The 9018-nt window shown below is 40.4% G+C and overlaps 1 non-coding gene across 1 annotated transcript; it reads right to left on the bottom strand.

The window, feature by feature from the left end:
* Positions 1-7475: 7475 nt before the first annotated feature.
* TRNAM-CAU lies at positions 7476-7547 on the bottom strand. The gene has a single exon. It is a non-coding gene; the product is annotated as a tRNA-Met (tRNA).
* Between the last annotated feature and the right edge of the window lie 1471 nt (positions 7548-9018).

The following is a 9018-nucleotide window of genomic DNA, read 5'->3' on the forward strand; positions in this document are numbered from 1 at the left end:
GATTAGAGCAATGGCAAGTTTCAACAGTGTGTTTATCCATTACAAGTACAAGCACTAAGAAAAAAATTTTGGCAGATGTATCTATAATTCTAAAAAGACAATGGTGACATTAAGGAAACTTTGAAACAAAGTGACTTCTCTTTACTCTTCAACAGCTAATATTCCTTTACTCTTCAGTAATATTCCTTATATTCAGTATATAAGGAATATTCAGTATATAAGTGTATCCTTATATTCCTTATATTCAATAATATTCCTTTACTCTTCTACAGCTAATATTCTATTTTTCTATGTTTTCTTCTGGACTAAAACTAAAACTCTTTCTTTAGCAGTACTTTTGGGCGAGTAAGTTTCCTCTTGGCATGAACTCTATTGAAGCAGCTTCTAAACCCTAATGAGCTGGGAACAATTCTCCAGTCCTGTATCATTCTGCCTTAAATTGGACATTTGAACTGCAGAGAGAAATTATCTGCAATTATCATTTCACGACTATTTTCAAGATTCTCCACTTTCAACATCAGCATGTGGTCTGTGGAAGTAAAGCAAGTCAAACCCCGTGGGCAAGAAGGCAATTCTGTTGTTCTTCAGAATGAGCTTCCCTGATAGCTCAGTTGGTAAAGATCCACCTGCAATGCCGGATACCCCAGTTTGATTCCTGGGCTGGGAAGATCCATTGGAGAAGGGATAGGCTACCCACTCTAGTATTCTTGGGCTTTCCTTGTGGCTCAGCTGGTAAAGAATCTGCCTGCAATGTGGGAGACCTGGGTTCAATCCCTGGGTTGATAATATCCCCTGGAGAAGAGAATAGCTACCCACTCCAGTATTCTGGCCTAGAAAATTCCATGGACTGTATAGTCCACAGGGTCACAAAGAGCCTGACATGACTTTCATTTTCACTTCACTTTCCAGAATGGGCTTAGGGATCATCCTTCCTAACTCCCTGTTTATAAGAAAAATGAGGTCCAGAAAGGTCAGAACTAATAAATTCTGTAGTTGAGATTTGACACAAAGTGTTAAAATATTTTAATTTTAAATAATTTTAGATTTTTAGAAAAAAGTTCAAATCTACCTTCCTTTGCTGCTGCTGCTAAGTCACTTCAGTCGTGTCCGACTCTGTGTGACCCCATAGACGGCAGCCCACTAGGCTCCCCTGTCCCTGGGATTCTCCAGGCAAGAACACTGGAGTGGGTTGCCATTTCCTTCTCCAGTGCATGAAAGTGAGGAGTGAAAGTGAAGTCGCTCAGTCGTGTCCGACTCCTATCGACCCCATAGACTGCAGCCCACCAGGCTCCTCCGTCCATGGGATTTTCCAGGCAAGAGTACTGGAGTGGGGTGCCATTGCCTTCTCTGCTACCTTCCTCTAGCCCCCTCTTAATGTTAACAGACAACCATAGTTCAATGATCAAAATCAGAAAACATTGTTATAGTACTATTAATTAAACTACAGACCTTCACATTTCATCATTTTTCCTTCTAGCATCTCTTTGTCTGTCATTCTGGGATCCAATTCAGAATCTCACAGTGCATTGAATTATTATGCCTTCTTAGTTTCTTCCAGTTTGGGAGAACTCCTCAATCTTTGTCTTCCATGACCTTGACACTCTTGAAGAGTACTGGCCAGATATCTTGTAGAATGTCATTCATTTGGGGTTCGTCTAATGTTTCTTCACCATTAGACTGAGTTTATGTTTGAGGCAAAGTGTCCTTCTCAGTGCATTATATTAGAAAATACACAACGTTGGTATGTCCTGTTACTGGTGATATTATCCTTGGTCACTTGGTTAAGGTGGTATCTGTCAGGTTTCTCTACTCTTATTATTTTCCCCTTTGTAATTGATGGATATCTTAGCGGAGCTACATTGAGATGATGCTAATATCCTAATTTTCCTCAAACTTTCACCTGTAGATTTTAGTATTTATCAGTTGGAGAAGGAAATGGAAACCCACTCCAGTATTCTTGCCTAGAGAATCCTGTGGACAGAGGAGTCTCAAGGGCTGCTGTACATAGGGTCGCACAGAGTTGGACATGACTGAAGTGACTTAGCATGCATGCATGCATTGGAGAAGGAAATGGCAACCCACTCCAGTGTTCTTGCCTGGAGAATCCCAGGGATGGGGGAGCCTGGTGGGCTGCTGTCTATGGGGTCGCACAGAGTCGGACACGACTGAAGCGACTTAGCAGCAGCGGCAGCAGTGGATTTTACCTGCAACAATTATTATGATAATGTTTACCTAATAGTGATTTTGTTATAGATAGATGGAAATAGAGATATCTTTGTACTAATAGCTGGATGGATATTTATTTTGTTCTGTGGATCATAACCCAATGTTATCATTATATACTTTGTTGCTCAAATTGTTCCAACTTTGGCCACTGGGGACTCCTTTAGGTTGGCTCACATATCCTTTTGTCGTACCTCATCATTGTGGGGTTATGTTGCTTGTGGGACTATGTTGCTGGTTTGAGTACTTCATTCTTTTCTTCATTTTTTTTAAAGACTATGTTTTTAAAATTTTAATTTCTTTATTTGGCTGTGCTGGGTCTCAGTTGCAGCATGGGGGACCTAGTTCCCCGACCAGGGATTGAATCCAGCCCCCTGCATTGGGAGGACAGAGTCTTAGTCACTGGAACACCAGGGAAGCCCGAGTACTTCTTTATTTTCTGACACACAATTTTCCAGGCTCAATTACATTCTGCCTACCCCAGCCCTAGAATCAACTGCTTCTCTGAAGAACCCTCTGAGCCAAGACTTTGTCATAAGCGTCTCATGCCCCTTCCATCAGCTCATGTTATGTCTTAAACACATTTGACTTGACTGTTTAGTACACTTTTCTCAGAAACACACTGTACAGATAGGTGGAGTTTATACTTGTCATTCAGCATCGGCTTGTGGTTACTCCTGATGCTCCTCTGTCCACGTTAATTGTCCCACAGGGATGATCCAGGCAGGAGGTAGCAGGAGGGTGGGAAGACAGAGAAGTGGACTGGAGGGCAGAAAAGGGGATGGAGTGGATATTGATGAAGAATGGAGAGGGAGGCTGGGAGACGCTGGACGGGACTCAAATAGGCACATCTGAGTTCTTTCTGCTACACGACTAGGCAAATCCGAAAACCTACAAACATTTCAAAAGGAAGTTAGAATTTTTGAAGTTTTAAGTTTTTGTTTTGTTTTGTTTTTCAGTCCAAGGTTTTTGTTTGTTTAAATTGAAGTATAGTTGATGTACTTTCCTCAGTGATTTTCAATGTATTCTTGACTCCGTGGCTATAATTAACAAACTTGATCATGCCATTCTATTGGTTTGGTTTTTCTTGGGGTGGCGAGGGGAGGGCCACGCTGAGTGGCATGAAGGATCTTCCCTGATCAGGGATCGAACCTGTGCCCCTGTAGTGGACGCATGGAATCCCAACCGCTGGACCACCAGCGAAGTCCTTAATTTTTCTGGCACTTAATCCACTCTGCCTGAAGGGAAGTTGCTCGTTGTGAGTTTGGCTTCTTTTCCTTATCTCCCATTCTCTCTCTTGCCTCCAGCAGCTGTTCGGACTGATTTATGGGGTCGTGGCGAGTTGGTTTCGGGCTAAGTCTCACATGCTCATTGAGGATGTGTTATTACACTCCCTGTGTTAGGGGATGGATAAAGTTATACATAGCGATGTTAATTGAAAACAGAGCTACGTTCACAGTGGAAATTAAAAGGAAGACTGGAAACAGAAATGAAACTTCTAGTTTTCTAATCTTTTTCATAAATAATGTAACTTAAAAACAACTTAGAAAACTTCAAATAGATAAATATATATCATAATGTGAATATATGCAGTAAAGCCCACATTCCATTCCAAGATTCAGAAACACTTAAGGATATCAAATACAGTACTTCTGGGGGTTTAGTGAGGGATTATTTTGCTGTTATAGGAACAGTGCTTCTATATCTTTTTAACTGTCTACAAATGACTCTGCACTTTTTTCTACATACTTGCCCCTGTGTGTGTGTGAGAGAGAAAGAGATTCAAAGAGAGAGAGGACAGAGAGAGAGAGCAGTGAAAGAGATATGACACACTAGTTTCTTACAGGAAATTTAATACATGTCAGCACAAATCTGACACTGACTCATTTGGCAGAAAGAACAAATTCACACGCCACAGTAAACAGAGAATGGGGTGAGATCTCAAGAATAGGGGAAGGGTGGGGAGGCTGTCTACAATTTAAGATATGAAAGAGGTGCTTTCTTAAACTCATTTTCAATTTCTCAGAGTCATGTTGAATTTTTATCCTGACACCCTCAGCACTTGTCTTAAAGGATTTAGGAAGGATTTACGAAGTTTCTTCCTCCCCTCTGATCCCCACAATCATTTAGCCATTATGTCCAACATAACCTATCTCCTTCTCATCATCTCCTTTCTGTCCCCATGAGTACTCAGTTGGTTCAGCATTCACCAAGTTTTCTTTCCATCTTTGACTGTTCTAGGCATGTCTTCCTACTTGGTCAGAGCTAGCCATTTCTTTCTTGATGCCACCACTGAATCTTGTGTTAACTGATTCTCTCATTCTCTCCCAAATGTACTGTAATTGATGGCTTTGTGTACTCACCTCCCCTACTTGACTTAGGCTGTGAGGTTCCTGAAGACTGGGATTGTGTCTACAATCCCAGTAGGGTTTATTTCTATATCCCCAGTGCCTAGCAGGGCTGGGCACACTCGGTGCTTGATAAATGCTTGGTCAGTGAATGAAAAAATAAATGCCCAGGTGAATAAATGAAGGAGTCCGCTCAGTTCATTAATGAACTGTTACTAGCTGGTAAACTCCTCATTGTCAACCCCAAAGCAGATGTTTCTCCCTGGAGCGGACAATTCATGACAAACCATGTGATAGAAGATTATATCCTTTAAAATGATATCTACAAGTGATAGTTTCTCTTCTACAAATAATTATCTTCTCAGGATATTGAGTTATTTTTACTTTCTGAAGGCATTTGTAATTATTATACCTCGTGGTTCCATCTGGGCTTCCCTGGTGGCTCAGATGGTAGAGAATCTGCCTGCAATGCGGGAGACCTGGGTTTGATTCCTGGGTTGGGAAGATCCCCTGAAGGAAGGCACAGCAACCCACTCCAGTATTTTTGCCTGGAGAAGCCCATGAACCAAGCAGCCTGGCTGGCTACATGCAGTCCATAGGGTAGCCAAGAGTCGGACATGACTGAGCTACTACGCACAGCACAGCCATAGCTCCATCTAGTGAAGCCAACTGGTAATACAGTAATTAAGATTACTGCATGAATATGAGAAACAGTGAAAAAATCATTTACAGAAAATGACCCTTCCCTTTCTAGGTTCAAAAACCTTCATTTGTGTCTACTTTGTACTTTCTAGAATTCACCAATCTTTTTCTTGCCAAAAGAATCTATTTCTAAATATATGGGCAGTATCATGTCACTGGAAAATAATGTGAATATATGGAAAACTTTTACAATTAGCTTATATTTTACTACCTTTAAATCAAAGAGCCACTGATATTTATTAACACAAAATACTATTTAGATATTTTATGGAATAACATTTTTGTAAACAATGCAAACAACCCCAGCAATTTAAGAGTTTTTTTTTTTTAATGTGGACCATTTTTAAAGTCTTTATTGAATTTGTTATAATATCATTTCTGTTTTATATTTTGTTTTTTTTGGCCACAAGGCATGTGGGATCTTAGCTCCCCAACCAGGGATCAAACCCACACCTCCTGCATTGGAAGGCAAAGTCTTAACCACCGGACCACCAGGGAAGTCCCCAATTTAATTAATATTTATCAAGTGGTTTTTAGTGATCAAAATGTGCTTCAGGATAAATATCATCGCATCATGATACCCATTATTGTAAAACTTCAGAATAAATATTATAGCAAAATGGTGTATTGTTTAAATACCTGTCTACTTAGATTATAAAGCAAAGCAAGGGAGTCATGAACATAGAATACTTCAGAAGAGTGACTTACCTCGTGGTCCACTGGTTAGGACTCCACGCTTCCACTGCAGGGGACTCAGGTTCGATCCTTGGTCAGGGAACTAAGATCCTTTATGGTACATAGCGTTGCCAAAAAATTAGAAACAACCAAAAAACAAACCTTCGGAAGAATGGTCTCCTCTGTGGAGAGACAAGAGGAATGGATCAGAGTAAAACCTCCAGCGGCTTCCACAGGATTAGAAAGTTTTCATTCTGTGTGAGGTCATGGGCATGTGGATTTTTATTTTATTGTTATGCTTCAAAACGTCAATGTACATATTTTTTGATCCAGTAATTCCACTTTTGAGAAATCTTCTTGCAGAAATGAAAGACCAATATACAAGGATATGCACAAAAAAGAAAGAAAGAAAAATTAAGCAAAAGAAATAAATAGTTACTATGTAAGCTCCATATATATTCTACTTTGGGACTCAGCTAAGTGTGATACATATTGGTTTTTCATAAATGCAAAACTTGATGATAAATATTATGAGCATTACCCTATGCTATGCTTCAATAAAAACTATGTTTTAAAACAAAAAAAAACTTTAAGTGATATTTTAACAAACATTGTTTGGTATAAAAAGATACATACGCATACTTATAATAAGGTATATTATGCTAATAAAAGAACACTGAATATGACAAAGTGGAGAAAGTCTGCTGCTGCTAAGTCACTTCAGTCGTGTCCGACTCTGTGCGACCCCATAGACGGCAGCCCATCAGGCTCCCCGTCCCTGGGATTCTCCAGGCAAGAACACTGGAGTGGGTTGCCATTTCCTTCTCCAATGCGTGAAAGTGAAAAGTGAAAGTGAAGTCGCTCAGTCATGTCCGAGAATTGTATTTGCCTCTTTTTTTATGCTACTAGAGAAAAAAGAGGCAAATACAGTTCTTTCATACCGCACTTTAAGAATGTTAAGAACAGAATGTTCCATAGGATTTTCTTCAGTCCAAAATTTTAGTATATTTTGGTAGTTGTTCCATCAACAATATTTTATTTCTTTTTAAATGTTTTTAAGGTTTTTATATATTTTTATTTATCATTATTGATGTGTAGTTGATTTGCAATATTATATGAGTTTCAACATAGTGGTTCAATTGTAAAGTTACATACTTCATTTATAGTTATTACAAAATATTGGCTATATTCCCTGTGAAAAGTGAAGTGAAAGTGTTAGTCACTCAGTTGTGTCTGACTCTTTGCGATCCCATGGACTGTAGCCTGCCAGGCTCCTCTGTCCATGGGATTCTCCAGGCAAGAATATTGGAGTGGGTAGCCATTCCCTTCTCCGGGAGATCTTCCCAACCCAGGGATCAAACCCTGGTCTCCTGCATTGCAGGCAGATTCTTTACCATCTGAGCCACCAGGGGAACCCCAAAAAAGTGACCTAAACACTTGACTAAAGAAGATATATACTGGCAAATTTCCTAATAAACTCTCTTCTCTACTCCTAAAGATCTCTTCAGGAGGAAAAGAACCCCACCTTAGCAGAGGATGGTTTCGATCCATCGACCTCTGGGTTATGGGCCCAGCACGCTTCCGCTGCGCCACTCTGCTGGTGTACTGTACCATACGTCCTTGTAACGTATTCATTCTGTACATAGTAATTTGTAGCTCTTAATTTTCTAACCCCATTAAACCCCACATCCCCCTCCCCCTGCCCAGCTGCTGCTGCTGCTGCTGCTAAGTCGCTTCAGTCGTGTCCGACTCTGTGCGACCCCATAGTTGGCAGCCCACCAGGCTTCCCGTCCCTGGGATTCTCCAGGCAAGAACACTGGAGTGGGTCGCCATTTCCTTTTCCAATGCATGATCCTGCTAGTAATCACTATGTGATTTTCCCTAGTGGCTCAGATGGTAAAGAATCTGCCTGCCCATGCAGGAGACCCAGGTTTGCAATGCAGGAGATCTGGGTTTGATCCCAGGGTCAGGAAGATCTCCTGGAGAAGGGAATGGCTACCCACTCCAGCATTCTTGCCTGGAGAATTCCATGGACAGAAGAGCCTGGTTGGCTACAGTCCATGGGGGTAGCAAGGAGTCAAACACGACTAAGCAACTAACACTTTCATTTCTTTAAGTCCCTACATCATTCTCTATATCTGTGTCTTGTTTCTTTTATGTTATATTCACTAGTTTGCTTTATGTTTTGGATTCTACATATAAGCAGTGTCATACAGTATTTGTCTTGCTCTGACTCGTTTCACTAAGCACATCCTCCAAGTCCATCTGTGTTGTGCAAAAGGCAAAATTCCATTTTTTTTTATTTTATGGCTGAGTAGTATTCAATCTTATATATATATATATATATATATATATATACACACACACCACATCTTCTTTATCCATTCATCTGTCAATGGACACTTAGATTGCTTCCATGACTATTGTAAATAATGCTGCTGTGAACACTGCGATGAATTTTTTTTAAATTAGTGTTTTTTTTCTTCTTTGAATATACACCCAGGAGTGGAATTTCTGGATCATATGGTAGTTCTATTTTTGAAGGTGGAGTACACTCAAATCCCAGCATGAGAGTAAAGCTAGTTACAAAACATTGGGGAAGATTATAAATTTATTAATACTTTTAAATCCACTGTCAGCAGAGAGAAACTGATTTGTTTGTTGGTTCACTTTGCCACCATATCCTGGTGGCACCTGGCTGGTGCTGGGTAAGTAAGACATCAGACTCCCAAGGTGGCCAAACAGGAGAAAAAGATGGGCCGGGCCAAGAGGCATATGCAGTACAACCGGAGCTTTGTCAATATTGTGCCCACCTTTGGGAAAAAGAAAGGCCCAGATGTCAACTCCCAAATCCTTTGTAATCCTGGCTTTCTCTAATATAGCCATTTAGCCCAATCAAACAACAATAAAACACGCCATTAGAAAAGTATGCACAGAGGAAAAGCCATGCACTTTGAGAACCAGAAAGAAGGTGTCTGCAAGCCAAGGAGAGAGGTGTTGGAGAAACCACCCTTGCTGACACTTTGACCTTGGGCTTCCAGGCTCCAAGAAAATATACTGAAGAAATTAA

This window comes from Bos indicus x Bos taurus, chromosome 12, assembly GCF_003369695.1.
Source record: "Bos indicus x Bos taurus breed Angus x Brahman F1 hybrid chromosome 12, Bos_hybrid_MaternalHap_v2.0, whole genome shotgun sequence".
NCBI lineage: Eukaryota > Metazoa > Chordata > Mammalia > Artiodactyla > Bovidae > Bos > Bos indicus x Bos taurus.